The following is a 12945-nucleotide window of genomic DNA, read 5'->3' as shown; positions in this document are numbered from 1 at the left end:
AAGTGCATCTCCAGGAAATGGAGTGTGTATTACACAAGACAAAAAATGGTAGAGAAGGTGCTCAAGTATTCTAGCTGTTCTGTTTCTGTTATTCAGTCCTTCTTTTTGAATGTGAATAATGTGAATGCATTCAAAATCAGTTTGATTACAGCAAAAAGTCATGACACACTGTCTGCCGCAAATCTTTATGTAGTGCCATATCAAGTTGCTATTACAGAACACATGATGCATAATGCTGGCACAGGAGCCATGAATCCCTTTGCTTTGTTGTAAAGATGCTGTTGAGTTTGTAATTGCACGTTGTTTATTGCATAAAACCAAAAATGGTCTGGCAGAAAGGACTGGTAATCAGAATGCTGATATTGTGGGAGTGGACTGTGGAAGAACAGCCAAAAGTACCTGACTGTGGGTTTCCCTCAACAGTCAGTCAGCAAGGACATGTGTTGAGAAAGTGCAGTAGCTGCTTCCTCATTGAATCACAGAGTGGTCAGGGTTGGAAGGGCCCTCTGGAGATCATCTAGTCCAACCCCCTGCTGAAGCAGGTTCTTCTAGAGCAGATTGCACAGTCTCGTGTCCAGGCAGGTTTGAATGTCTTCAGAGGAGACCCCACAGCCCCTCTGGGCAGCCTGTTCCAGGGCTCTGCTGCCCTCAATGAAGTTTTCCTTCATATTCAGATGGACCTTCCTGTGTTGCAGTTTGTGCCTGCTGCCCCTCATCCTGTCAGTGGGAGCTGCTGGAAAGAGCCAGGCCCTGTCCTCCTGACACTCGCACTTAAGGTATTTGTAGACATTGATAAGATCTCCTCTCAGTCCTCTCCTCTGGAGGCTAAACAGGCCCAGCTCCCTCAGCCCTCCCTCATCAGGGAGATGCTCCAGTCCCCTCATCATCTTGGTAGCCTCTGCCAGACCCTCTCCAGTAATTCCTTGTCTCACTGGAGCTGGGGAGCCCTGCACTGGACACAGTACAATATGTAGTGAATAGTGACAACTGTTCTTCAAAATCTCTTCAACTCCTTGGCACCTGCCATAGCTTTGGGGAAATCAAACTTCTGGTGCCAAAAGATTAAGTGCTACATGTTGCAATGGTTTAGTGTATTTAAACTGTGGTGAGTAATCTCCAAGAATGAAGTCAGGTAGCTAATGCGTTAGAAAGTAAGACCTGCTTATAATAAGCTATCACTGCAGACCGCCTGTGGGTTTATACTTGGGTTAAAAAAATTGCCCGCCTCTTGCTTCAGTTGTATAGTGTAGCACAGTAGGACAGATGGAAAAGCTGAGATGTTTTGTTAGCTTGAACCCCTGCAATCTTTATCCCTTTTGCTGAGAGCTCCTTGTAGCGTGGTATGAAAAGTGATTCTCGTCACTGGGGTAGATCCATGTTTGTACCATGTCTAGTAGCACTTGATTGTAATTCACAGTGACATTTATTAGTGATAATTTTGTGCATATTGATGGCAAATGTACTTAGCAATTATCTTTGAGCAGATTGTTTGCTGGATGTTCTTGATTAGGAAGGTAATTGTGTGTGGTCTGCTGGTGAGAGCAGGGGAATGGAGGCAGGAAATGAGCTCTTCCTCAGCTTTCCCAGCCCAGCTGTGGCTTAAGTCTGCTGCTGCTTTTGACTCGGGTTTCCAACTGGAGATGGTTCTTGTGACCTTCCTCAAGGTATTGAGGTTCATAATGTGCTGTGTTTACATAGCGATTGTTTTTGGTTCCTAACAAATCTTCACATAGTTGTGGGATTTTTTTTTAAAAAAAGTATCTATAGAGCATGATAATAAGGTAAATGCCTTCCTATAGCTTTTATGCTTAGCTATAGGAAAAGTGAAGCATCGTTAATGGAGTGTAATAAACTGCTGTTGTGTTAGGGACTATTAAAGTGAGCAGAAAAAAATGAAATGTTTTTTTGTTTGTATTTTTATAGTTAAAAATTCAAGATACACTTCATTTATTTTTTTTATTCTTTGGAAACTGGAGCATGTCATGTTATTCTGAATTTTACATAGATTTATTAGTGCTTTTACTAAAGTTTTACATACTTAACACTATCTTTCACCATGCTTTTTAACATAATTTTTTTCTTAGTGGTCCTTGCTGTCTTTTCATTTGCCAGAGCTTGGTGGTGTTTTACTATTCTTCAACAGCGAGCATGTTAAAACAAACCTTATAAAATATGTTATTAAGCATCAATATAGACAAAAGCTTTAATACAGTGTCTGAATTTTGAAGTACTGTTTGCTTCTTAATGGCTACTGAGTAGTTATTGGAAAGAAAGGTACAACCAACCAACACCACAGCCAACCTCTCTCTTCTATGATCTGTTCTTGTATGCCTTGTCCAGTCTCACAGCCTTCTGAGAAAAGGTAACTATTCTTTTCAGAATCATCTTAAAATTCCTTTGGAAATCTCTGTGCAGTGGTGTGTGTTTCCCTGTTATAACTATGAGCATCACTTTTTTCCTTCTAGTTGGAGAATATATCCTAGTACCATGTTCTCTGAGTTTAAATATAGCATCTGGGAACTCAGAGTGCATAACTGCAATGTCAGCACATCAGGCTGCTCACGCTGCGGTTGGTCAGCACATTGACACCTGCTGTATGATATTTGGTATGTCAGGCAGAAGCGTATAGTGTATGATAGTAATGATGTATGGAAAAGATCCTGGTCACTGGCTACTCAGCAATATGTCTTGTATTTTGACAGGTTGCATACGATATAGCCACTATTGTTTAGATAACATTTTTTGTAACTGTCTTATCTGGAAGAATTCCCCTCCCAGATTTTGCAATTCATATTCTTTCACTTTTTTGTGAACATCCAATTTGTGCTTTTCCCTGCTGGGCTGTGTTTTAAGCTCAGAAAAAAGCTGTGCAGTTGTAACACTGTATTTGGTGTATTATAGCAAATAAGAGGGTGTAGAGGTGGGAATAAATAACAATACATTTACTGCAACCCTTAAACGAGTTTGAGCGTTCAGCTGTCATATAAAGGAAATGAGGGATGGCAATTAGTTTATGTTCTCATTATTATCACTCATAAGTGAAAGTTGGGGAGCTTTTGAGAGTCCTCAGAGCTGAAGATCAAACCACAAAACCCAAAGAAGCTTTAAGTCTGCTGGTTGTGTAATGAATTGAATGGATAGGGCTTTAGGTACTGTTTTGCAAGTAACACAAATTACTTCATTAGTGGTCCTATCCTATCTGTACGAGCAGTAGGGCAGAAAAATAAGTGGCATCTAAGGTGAGGTTATACCTTGTTATGCCTGAATATCTTATTGATATTAACCACAATCAGCTGCTACAGCAGCTCAGATCAGGTCTTGACAACATAATAGTTAGGTTCTTGAGGAGAAAGACTGTTCTGCTGTCTATTAGACCCTCTAGCATGGCCAAGGATCGAGCTGGGCTTGTTCCACAAGTGGAGTTTTGGTCTGTTTTAGGGCAAGATTAGGAAGAGACTAAAAAAATTTGTTTAAAAATATTTGGCTGTAAAAAAAAAAATTAAAGTGGAAATTGTAGGAGTAAACGTATTTGAGTGGTGGACTTGGTTTACAGTCTTGATGAATTTTTTACCCATTGGCCAAAGTATTTTTGACATCTTGCCTAGGACAAACATATGGTTGACATGGGCAAATATCATGGGAATAACGGACTTTTGTTTAAGTCTGCAACAGGCAGGCAACCCCTTTAGAACTTGTTTAATTGGTATTCCCCTGCAAGAGAATGAAATAAATTTTGATGGTTTTTTGTAATGTTAAAACAGTGGATCTGACTTCCAATCAGAATGGTACATGTATGAGTCCGAATGGGCAATATGTTTGGCCTTCTATGCGTAATGCAGCGTGGCAGAAGACGGTTATTGAGAATTTAAATCAGCCACATCATTTACCTTTGCAGGAGTTAGACCTATTGGGTAGCGTTGTACCTGTTGAATATGGTAATGTAACTGCAACTGGTATGGCAGACTGTACCCACATGTCATCACCACTTCAACCCATGAATGGCACTGGAGTAATTTGGTGTGGTGACCCGTGGCAGTTATGGCTAACACGTCAAGGTGAACGGGGGTTTTATACAGGGTTTCAAAATCTAACTGGTTCACCTATTTGGGGTGAATTGAAAACTGGGGGTTTCCATATAGATGTATCAGGGGGTTATCAGTTGCCACCGGGAGTCTTTCTGATATGTGGGGACAGAGCGTGGCCAGGGATTCCTTTGTATCCTGTCGGTGGACCATGTTATTTAGGGCATTTGACTTCCTTTGCTCCACATATGAAAGACAGACTCAACAATCTCATAGATCACGGAGGGCACTGCGCACCTTTGATGAAACATGTAATGACAGAGTCGATCTGCAGTCTGTAACAGCAAATGTCCTGGCCTCCATATTTATGCCAGGGGAATGGCAGCATTAAATGCTAAGAATATACGAAGGTTAGCGTGCTGGGGAGAGAAACAATTTAATCTTACGTCACACATTCTAAGTTCGTTATTGCTTGATGTAGATAGTGTTAGGCATGCTACATTACAAAATAGAGCTGCAACAGATTTTTTGTTATTAGCACATGGACACGGTTGTGAGGATTTTGAAGGGATGTGTTGTATGAACCTTTCCGATCATTCCATATCTATCCACAAGAAGTTGTCACAACTGCAGGGAAACATGAAGCATATTCTTGCTGATGATAATCCCTTCGATGAATGGTTGAGAGGATTGGGGATAACAGGTTGGTTAAAGTCGTTATTGTTGGAAGGAATACGCTTTGTTATAATCATTGTTGCAATGTTCTTAGTTTTTAGCTGTTTATTTTCTTGTTTGAAGAAAGGTTTAACATCTATTGTGAAACAGACATGGGCTGTCCAAAAAGAAAAAGGGGGATATGTAGTGGGATTTTTAAAGGACCAAAGACATATGTTACCATAGTCCGGGTTGGACAACCCAGGCCTGTTAGTTGAAGCTGCAGAGCAACTTTAAATTGTCCTGGGAACAAGCAGTGTGAGAAAGAAAACAAGCTGTGCACAAACAAGAAGCCAGGTGCAGAGCAAGTCCTGGGATCCGCGAACTCTCATCGGCACACTCTGATCAGGCGCCTGCAGCATGACCAGAGACTTTTATCCAATTACCTGTGTGTAAAGTCGGGTGAGCGGTCAGTTGAAGTTATAAATATGACCTGTTTGTTTAATAAAGTGAGCACGGCACGTAGCCATATTGGTGTGATTGTCGTGACTTGGCTGACTCTCCATGGGGGACCCTCTTCAATTTTCCTCCAAGCCTGAGCAAAGACATGTTTGACCAGCGAGCTGGGATGCTGCGTTAACAAAGTAGGTCCTTGCTGGCTGGTGTCAATTGGGAAAGGTCACAATGTGGCCCTCCAGGTTGGATGTGTTATTAGACTTGTTAGCAATAGAAACAGGGCATGTGGAGGGGCAGCTGTAAGTGGGTGCTGGGGTTGGGGCATTTGGGAATGATGCTGGCTGTGACATTACACTTGGGCATTTGGGAGGTGGGGATGGAGGTGTGAATGGGGCTGATAGGGTTTGTGGAGCAGTAATTAAGCATGGACAGCTGGGACCAAGCTATTGGGATTGGGAAGAACAGGGATGAAGACAAAGATCCATTGCTGACCTCCATTGTGGGGCTGGGTGGGACGTGGCGGGCAGAGGTGAAGCACTGTTTCTCTCCTGGAGAGAGCACTGCTGAGAGCATCGTGTCTGTAGCCCGCCCAGATGAGATGGTTGGCCAAACCCAATGGTGATGGTGTTACCGAAATCTCGGAATGAAGAACTTATCGACACCAATGTGATGTAGATAAGCAGACACTTCTTTATTGACGGCCGGGTGCGTGAGCGAGTCCTCTCACGATCAACGCACACCAGGTCCCAAAATCAGATTCCATATATAGAACCTATTCATACATATTCATTAAGTATTCATGCATAACCATGATATTTCCCATAAATCATTAACATATTCTCCTCCTATATCCGATTCTGCGCAGTAGAGCTTAGAAAGGTCTAGAAATGGGTCTGGGGTACGATTTGGGTAGGTGGTATATGAGTCGGTGGTCGCGATCTCCCCCTGCCGGAATTACCTTTTACTAAAGTTCACAGTTTCTTGGCAGGCACCTACAAGCTGTTCCAGTCGACTCTCCCCAGTTCCCATTAATCTCATATTCTGACATTTCAATACACCTCTGCGTACAGAAGACTGGTTAAATACAATGGAACCTTTCAACCCTAGAGTTATTACAATAGTTCCAGGCCCTTCTTCTAGCCTTGGTACAAGACGTACAAAAGATTCTATAACAACTCCTATTGCGTAGATGCAAGTTTCCTATAAAATTTTTTTTCCTTATCCTTCTATATTTTAATTCTATTAAATGATTTTATAAAATCAATTAATTAATCAAATAAAATCAATCAATTTTAACTTATTAACTAATCGGTAACATTTCCCCCCTTTGAAAGTGTTGAAAATCATTATTTCAATACTTTCACATTATTCATATATCTTTTGTTTCAACATATTTGGGTAATGGATCATGTCTTGGTGAAATAGTTGGTACTTCTCTCATAATCGTACGACTCGCTGCAATTCTATTGATAAACTGTTTCTTCAGACATGCATATACTAGCATGCTCATCAAAAAGACAACTAGTAACAGAAACAAAGTCTTAATTATAGATTGTATCCAAGAGCTCAAATTCCATCCCAGTTTGTTAAAAATTTTCCCAAGCCAATCTTCTGACATATCCTTTTGAATTGTTTCAGTTTCTTTTTCAATTTTTCCCAATAGGTCTAGATCATGTTCCACATCCTGAGTGACATTTGGAATGTGGATGCAACAGTGGTCCAATTTATCCTTGAGATATCCACATACTCCATGTTCTTTAAGTAGGAGCATATCTAGTGCCATTCTATTTTGTAAAGTCATTCTGGAAGTTGCCTGTAGTTGTATATTCAATTCCTTAAACCCCTTCTTGGTAACGTTTGCCAATTTTTCCACTTGACCAGTTAAATGATAGAGCCATGCTCTGTTTCTATATGAAGCTATAGGATTTAAAAGTGATTCCAGTGCCCAGCTAATTTTCACTCCTGTAGATGGTTCATTCCAAATATCATTTATCCCTGATCTCTTTATTCGTTTTAGTTCTAGATTCTCTAGAGATCCTTTAAATGGTGATTTCTTCCAAATTGGACACAATGTTGGCATGCCTAAAGTGATTTGTTTCACCTTACCATCTAATGGTAAATGTGTGGTCCAGGTTCCATCACTTAATGCCCAAACTAAATGTCCTGGACTTCAAATAGTAGTTTTACTACAACTAAACAAAGTTCCTTTCCTAACTGTAAAAGTGCTGGTTAAATTGAGAGTGTTCTTAAGACCTCGACAAAATAACCATATTTTAAAACAGTGGCCTACGGAGGAATTCTTTGGATTACTAAGTCTGCATTACTGCAATCATACACTTTTTCACATTTTCACCATGGCACTATTTTATTTTCCTTCTCTCCCGATGAAGTTGACCTATCATTGACCCAGGGTAATACTGAAAAAAACTTTCCCATCCCAGGTAAAACACCAAGAAGTTCTTGCCATATAGTGAAAATGAGAAAATATGGACATAGACCATTTAGAGTCCCATTGTTCTACTAATAGGGTACCTTGGCCAGTTTTATTATACTTCCATTTCATGATACTTCTGCTCACATTGGTTTTAAGTTGTTCATCATAAGAACACCATCCTAACTGGAGATTTGGACCCCCAGGAAGAAGAACTCAAGCTATGGCACTAGGTCGGGATCCTGTTATAAAATCATAATTCAATAGTTTGGTTTTTTGTTTTTTGTTTTTTTTTTTTACAATCTGTTTCTTTACCTGGTGACTTCCACTGTTTTCTAATAACCTTTACTTGTTCATACCATTGAGTTACTGGCCTTTGTTCACAATAATTGGTTTCATTTTTATGTTCCAGATTAGTCAGATTCATAGTTAAAATTCCCCATGGAATAGATTCACCTACTGCCCTCGGTATTGGCAAACAAGCAGTGATCTGCGTGATGTTCTGTAAATTGGCAAATTCTTTAATCAATCCTCCCATCAAATTTTCCTCAGCTCAGTTTGGGAATGTCAATCACTTGTTCTGTTTCTATTTGTCTTTTGTTCCTGTCCACCAAGTCAGCCCATGATCCCACCAACACTACCAACAAAAAAAAAATATCCAAAAACCAATCATAACCTGATATGCAAAATTAGACATGTTTCAAAGTCAATTTTTAAGTCTCTGGGTCACGATTCACAATCTTCCACGGAGTAGATGCTTTCTTCACGGTGCTTTCTTCACTCGAGTATAATGTATCCAAGCATCCGATTCTGCAATTTTGATAGCTGTAAAAGTGGTTAGCAGTATCTGGAAAGGTCCTCTCCAGTGCTCCTGCAAAGGTTCGGAGGTCCAAGTCTTCACATAGACATAGTCTCCTGGTTGGAAATCATGCACTGAATTTTCCAGGGGTAAAGGTCTATTTCAAATTACTACACTCCAAATCACAGCCAAAGTATTCCTTAGAAAAAGCAAATAGTTATACACATCTTGTTTTCCTTTTACATGTATGTTTAGATTTGGTTCTAGAGACTCATATGGTTTTCCATATAATAATTCATAAGGACTGACTGAGGTTCCACTCTTTGGCTGTACCCTGATTCATAATAATGCCAATGAAAGTGCCTGAGGCCACTTTAGACTGGTTTCTTGACAAATTTTACTTATTTGTCGTTTCAAAGTTTGATTCATCCTCTCCACTTTCCCACTAGATTGTGGTCTCCAAGACGCATGTAAATCCCAATTAATACCCAATACTTTGCTAACACTTTGGACTACTTCAGCAACAAAGTGTGGACCTCTGTCAGAGGATTTCCAATAGGAACTCCAAATCTCGGAATTATTTCTTGTAATAACCACTTCACCACCTCTTTTTGCTTGTGTGGTGCGACAGGGAAGGGCTTCTGGCCATCCTGTAAAAGTATCAACCCTTACCAGGATGTACCGGTACCCATTTTGTCTAGGTAACTCTGAAAAATCTACTTGCCAATAATCTCCAGGTTCTGTACCAGACTTCAGCCTACCCATTTGAACCTTTTTCTTAATCACTGGTTTATTTTTCAAACATACTTCACACTTTGCAGTTACCGTTTTAGCTATTCCTAACATCTTAACTGATATTACTTGCTTTCGTAAAAATGTTACTAAGGCTTCTGCCCCCCAATGACATTCTTGGTGTCTCATTTGAATTATCTCTCTCATCAAAAGAGGTGGAATTACTACTTGCCCGTTAGGAGTTATCCACCATCCAGCTAAGTTTTTCTTAGCATTTAATAACTGACCCAATTTGTCATCTTCTTCTGAATATCTCGGTTTTTCCCTGGGAAGGGTTACTGTTTTAGAAGGAATTATTGCCATTTGCAATGCTTGTTTCTTTGCTACCCTTTTTGCAGTCCTATCAGCTAAATTATTCCCAGCTATTATTTTTGTATTCCCAATCTGGTGTGCCTTACAGTGCATGATTGCTACTTGATCTGGCTTTTGAACTGCTTGTAATAATCGTAAAATCTCTGTTTGATGCTTAATGTTTGATCCTTGAGAGGACAATAACCCCCTCTCTTTCCACAAAGCTCCATGGACATGCACTACCCCAAAGGCATATTTTGAATCAGTCCAGATATTTACTCTCTTGTCTTTGCTTAATTCTAAGGCTCGAATTAAAGCGATGAGTTCTGCCTTTTGGGCTGAGGTGGTACTCGCCAATGCTCCTGCTTCTATAACTGTAGTCTCTGTTGTTACTGCATATCCGGCGTATCGGACTCCTTGTTCCATAAAGCTGCTTCCATCAGTATACAATTCCCAGTCTGGTCACTCCCAGGGCACATCCTTCAGACCTTCACGACTGGAATAAACATACTCGATGGTAGCCAAGCAGTCATGTTCCAGTCGTCCTTCTTCCTGTATGGAACTTAAAAACACTGCAGGATTTACCAGGTTAGTTGTCTTTAGAATCACATCATCTTGTTCAGTCAATACTATCTGGTACTTCATCATTCGGCTGGGAGACAGCCAGTGTCCCCCCTTCTGTTCTAGGACAGTTATCACCATGTGTGGAACATAGACTGTTATTGTTCTTCCCAAAGTCAATTTCCGAGCTTCTTGTATGAGCATCACTGTTGCGGCCACTGCTCGAAGGCAGTTTGGCCACCCTTTACTCACTGTGTCCAGTTGTTTGGAGAAATATCCGACTGGTCGTTTCCAGCTTCCTATCCTCTGGGTTAACACGCCCAGTGCAAGGTGTTGTCTTTCATGTACAAACAGCTGGAAATCTTTGGTTAGATCTGGCAGTCCCAAGGCAGGTGCAGACATTAAGGCACGTTTCAACTCTACAAAAGCCTTTTGTTGTTGTGGGCCCCATACAAAGGGAGAGTTCTTTTGGGCCTCGTACAGCGGTTTAGCTATTAGCCCATAGTTCATGATCCAAAGGCGACACCACCCAGTCATTCCCAAAAATGCTCTGAGTTCATGAATATTTCTCGGCTCAGGTATACCACAAATAGCTTCTTTGCGATCTTTTCCTAATTGTCGTTGTCCTTTTAAAATCTCAAAGCCGAGATATATCACAGTCTGGCAGGCTATCTGGGCTTTCTTCCTGGATACCTTATACCCATTTAGTCCCAGGAAATTCAAAAGGTCAATAGTCACCTGTATACAAATAAATCTTTCTTCTGTAGCAATCAATATATCATCCACATATTGTAAAAATAAATGTCCAGGTCTTGGTTTGTCCTGTTTCCAGATTTCAAATTCCTTTGCTAAATGATTTCCAAAAATAGTTGGACTGTTTTTAAATCCTTGGGGTAATCTAGTCCATGTCAGCTGCATCTTTTGCCCGGTTTGAGGATTTTCCCATTCAAAAGCAAACAGTTTTCTGGTTTCCTTTTCCAAAGGTATACAAAAGAAAGCATCTTTTAAATCAAGCACTGTAAACCACTGATAAGTCTCCCTCAATGCTGTTAACAGTGTATAAGGGTTTGCTACTACAGGATAAATATCCTTAACTATTTGATTTACTGCTCTCAAGTCTTGTGCCAGTCTATATTCACCCGAAGGTTTTCTGACTGGTAAAATAGGAGTATTATACTCAGATTCACATTCCTCTAAAATTTTATACTCCAAAAATTTATCAATCAACTTTTTAAAATTCCTGTCTCACTTCTGGTTTGATTGGATATTGTTTAATTCTCACTGTTCCTGCGCCTTCCTTCAAATCTATTTTAACCGGTTCTGCTAGTTTCGATTTACCAGGAATATCTGTCTCCCATACAGTAGGGATCACTGCCAAATCTACCTCCGGTGGAATTTCTTGTTCCTTTACCTTTTCTTGTATCATCAGGATTTCTCCTGTTTTTGACTCGGGTATCTTCAAAAAGAATTCTCCTTCATCAAAAACAATTTGTGCATTTAATTTGGATAAGAAATCTCTTCCTAAGAAGGGTATCAGACATTCTGGTACATACAAAAATTCATGTATAATTATCTTATTTCCAAATTTCAAATCCAGGGGTTGCAGGAATGGCCTGGTTTTGTTCCAGTTTTTCCTTTACAGGTATTTAATACAAAAAATGTTGCTCCTGTATCCACTCCCAACCTCACAATTTAAACAACATTTTTTTTCCACTTTCTTATTATCAGAAGTTATAGCCATTACTAAATTATCTCCAATAGTTAACTTACATTCCTCCTGCCAATCTTTTCTTTGTCTCAAGTAAAAGAACAAATCCACATATGGCATTTCACTCCATTTCCCTTCTCTTTTACAATACAACATTAACTGCAAAATAGTGTTATAATTCTGTGTCCCGTTCATGGGCCACTTTTCCTGATCTTCTAATATATATAGTGGCCACCAATTATTACAATATTCAATCATCTGGCTCTTTGGCAAATCCTCATATAAATCCCCCCAATGAGCCAATAAACATCCCAATGGAGAATTTTTCGGGATTTTATCATTTAACACAAGATTACCCATGCTTTTACTTTTAAACAACCGAGTTAACTTAGTTGCCATGGTGTAATTACCCACAGTACAATACACGATTATTCAACTCTGTCACTCCGATCCGCGGATCCACACTCGCTTTTGTTTTCAATTATACGTCTCACTCTTACAGCCACACTCACACTTTCCCACAGTTACTTTAAACAAACATATAACACAATATTATACCTCTTAATTTTCTTCTTAATACACAAACTCACAAAACAACAAAGAACACCAAAAACAACTTCTAACTTCTTGTTAGAGGCACTACCTTAGAGAACACTATAGCATATAGTTTCTCTTGTCTACACTTTTGTCCAACCCTGCAATAGCTTTCGCTTATGTCTTACGGGCAGACACCTAGGCTTCCACTTCCACAAGGATCCTTTTAGTCCAACCCTGCAATAGCTTTCACTTATGTCTTACGGGCAGACTCCTAGTCCTACCCTGCGCAGCTCTTTCACCACGTCTGACAGGTAGACTTACTCAGTGGGACTCCAACCCACTGGTGGGACTCCATCCCACTCTTTCCCATACAATTATTATAGCGGGACTCCCCCCCACTTTCTCCAGTGCACTTACTTACTTACTTTAGTGGGACTCCCACCCACTTACTACAATTAAAAAAAAGAAGTGTCTTACCAAATATCCAGGGAACATCGCAAAGAGCCTTACAGATCGGGGATCGATGGGTGTCCCCGAGAAATCCTCGGTGCCGGCCGGAACCGATCAGGTCCCCGACTCCTCCGGTCTCCTTCAGCGAGGTCCCATCTGGGTCGCCAAAACTGTTACCGAAATCTCGGAATGAAGAACTTATCGACACCAATGTGATGTAGATAAGCAGACACTTCTTTATTGA

General features: G+C 40.3%; 1 protein-coding gene across 1 annotated transcript in view; it reads left to right on the top strand.

Annotated features, from left to right (window-relative positions):
• Nucleotides 1-12945, top strand: part of LOC129783063 (uncharacterized) — a 58999-nt gene that overhangs the window by 23139 nt on the left and 22915 nt on the right. The gene's annotated exons all lie outside the window — the stretch shown is intronic.

The sequence above is a fragment of the Falco peregrinus genome, chromosome W (genome assembly GCF_023634155.1).
Source record: "Falco peregrinus isolate bFalPer1 chromosome W, bFalPer1.pri, whole genome shotgun sequence".
Lineage (NCBI taxonomy): Eukaryota > Metazoa > Chordata > Aves > Falconiformes > Falconidae > Falco > Falco peregrinus.
Note: the sequence above shows the minus strand (reverse complement) of the source record. Positions and strands in the feature narration are given on the sequence as shown.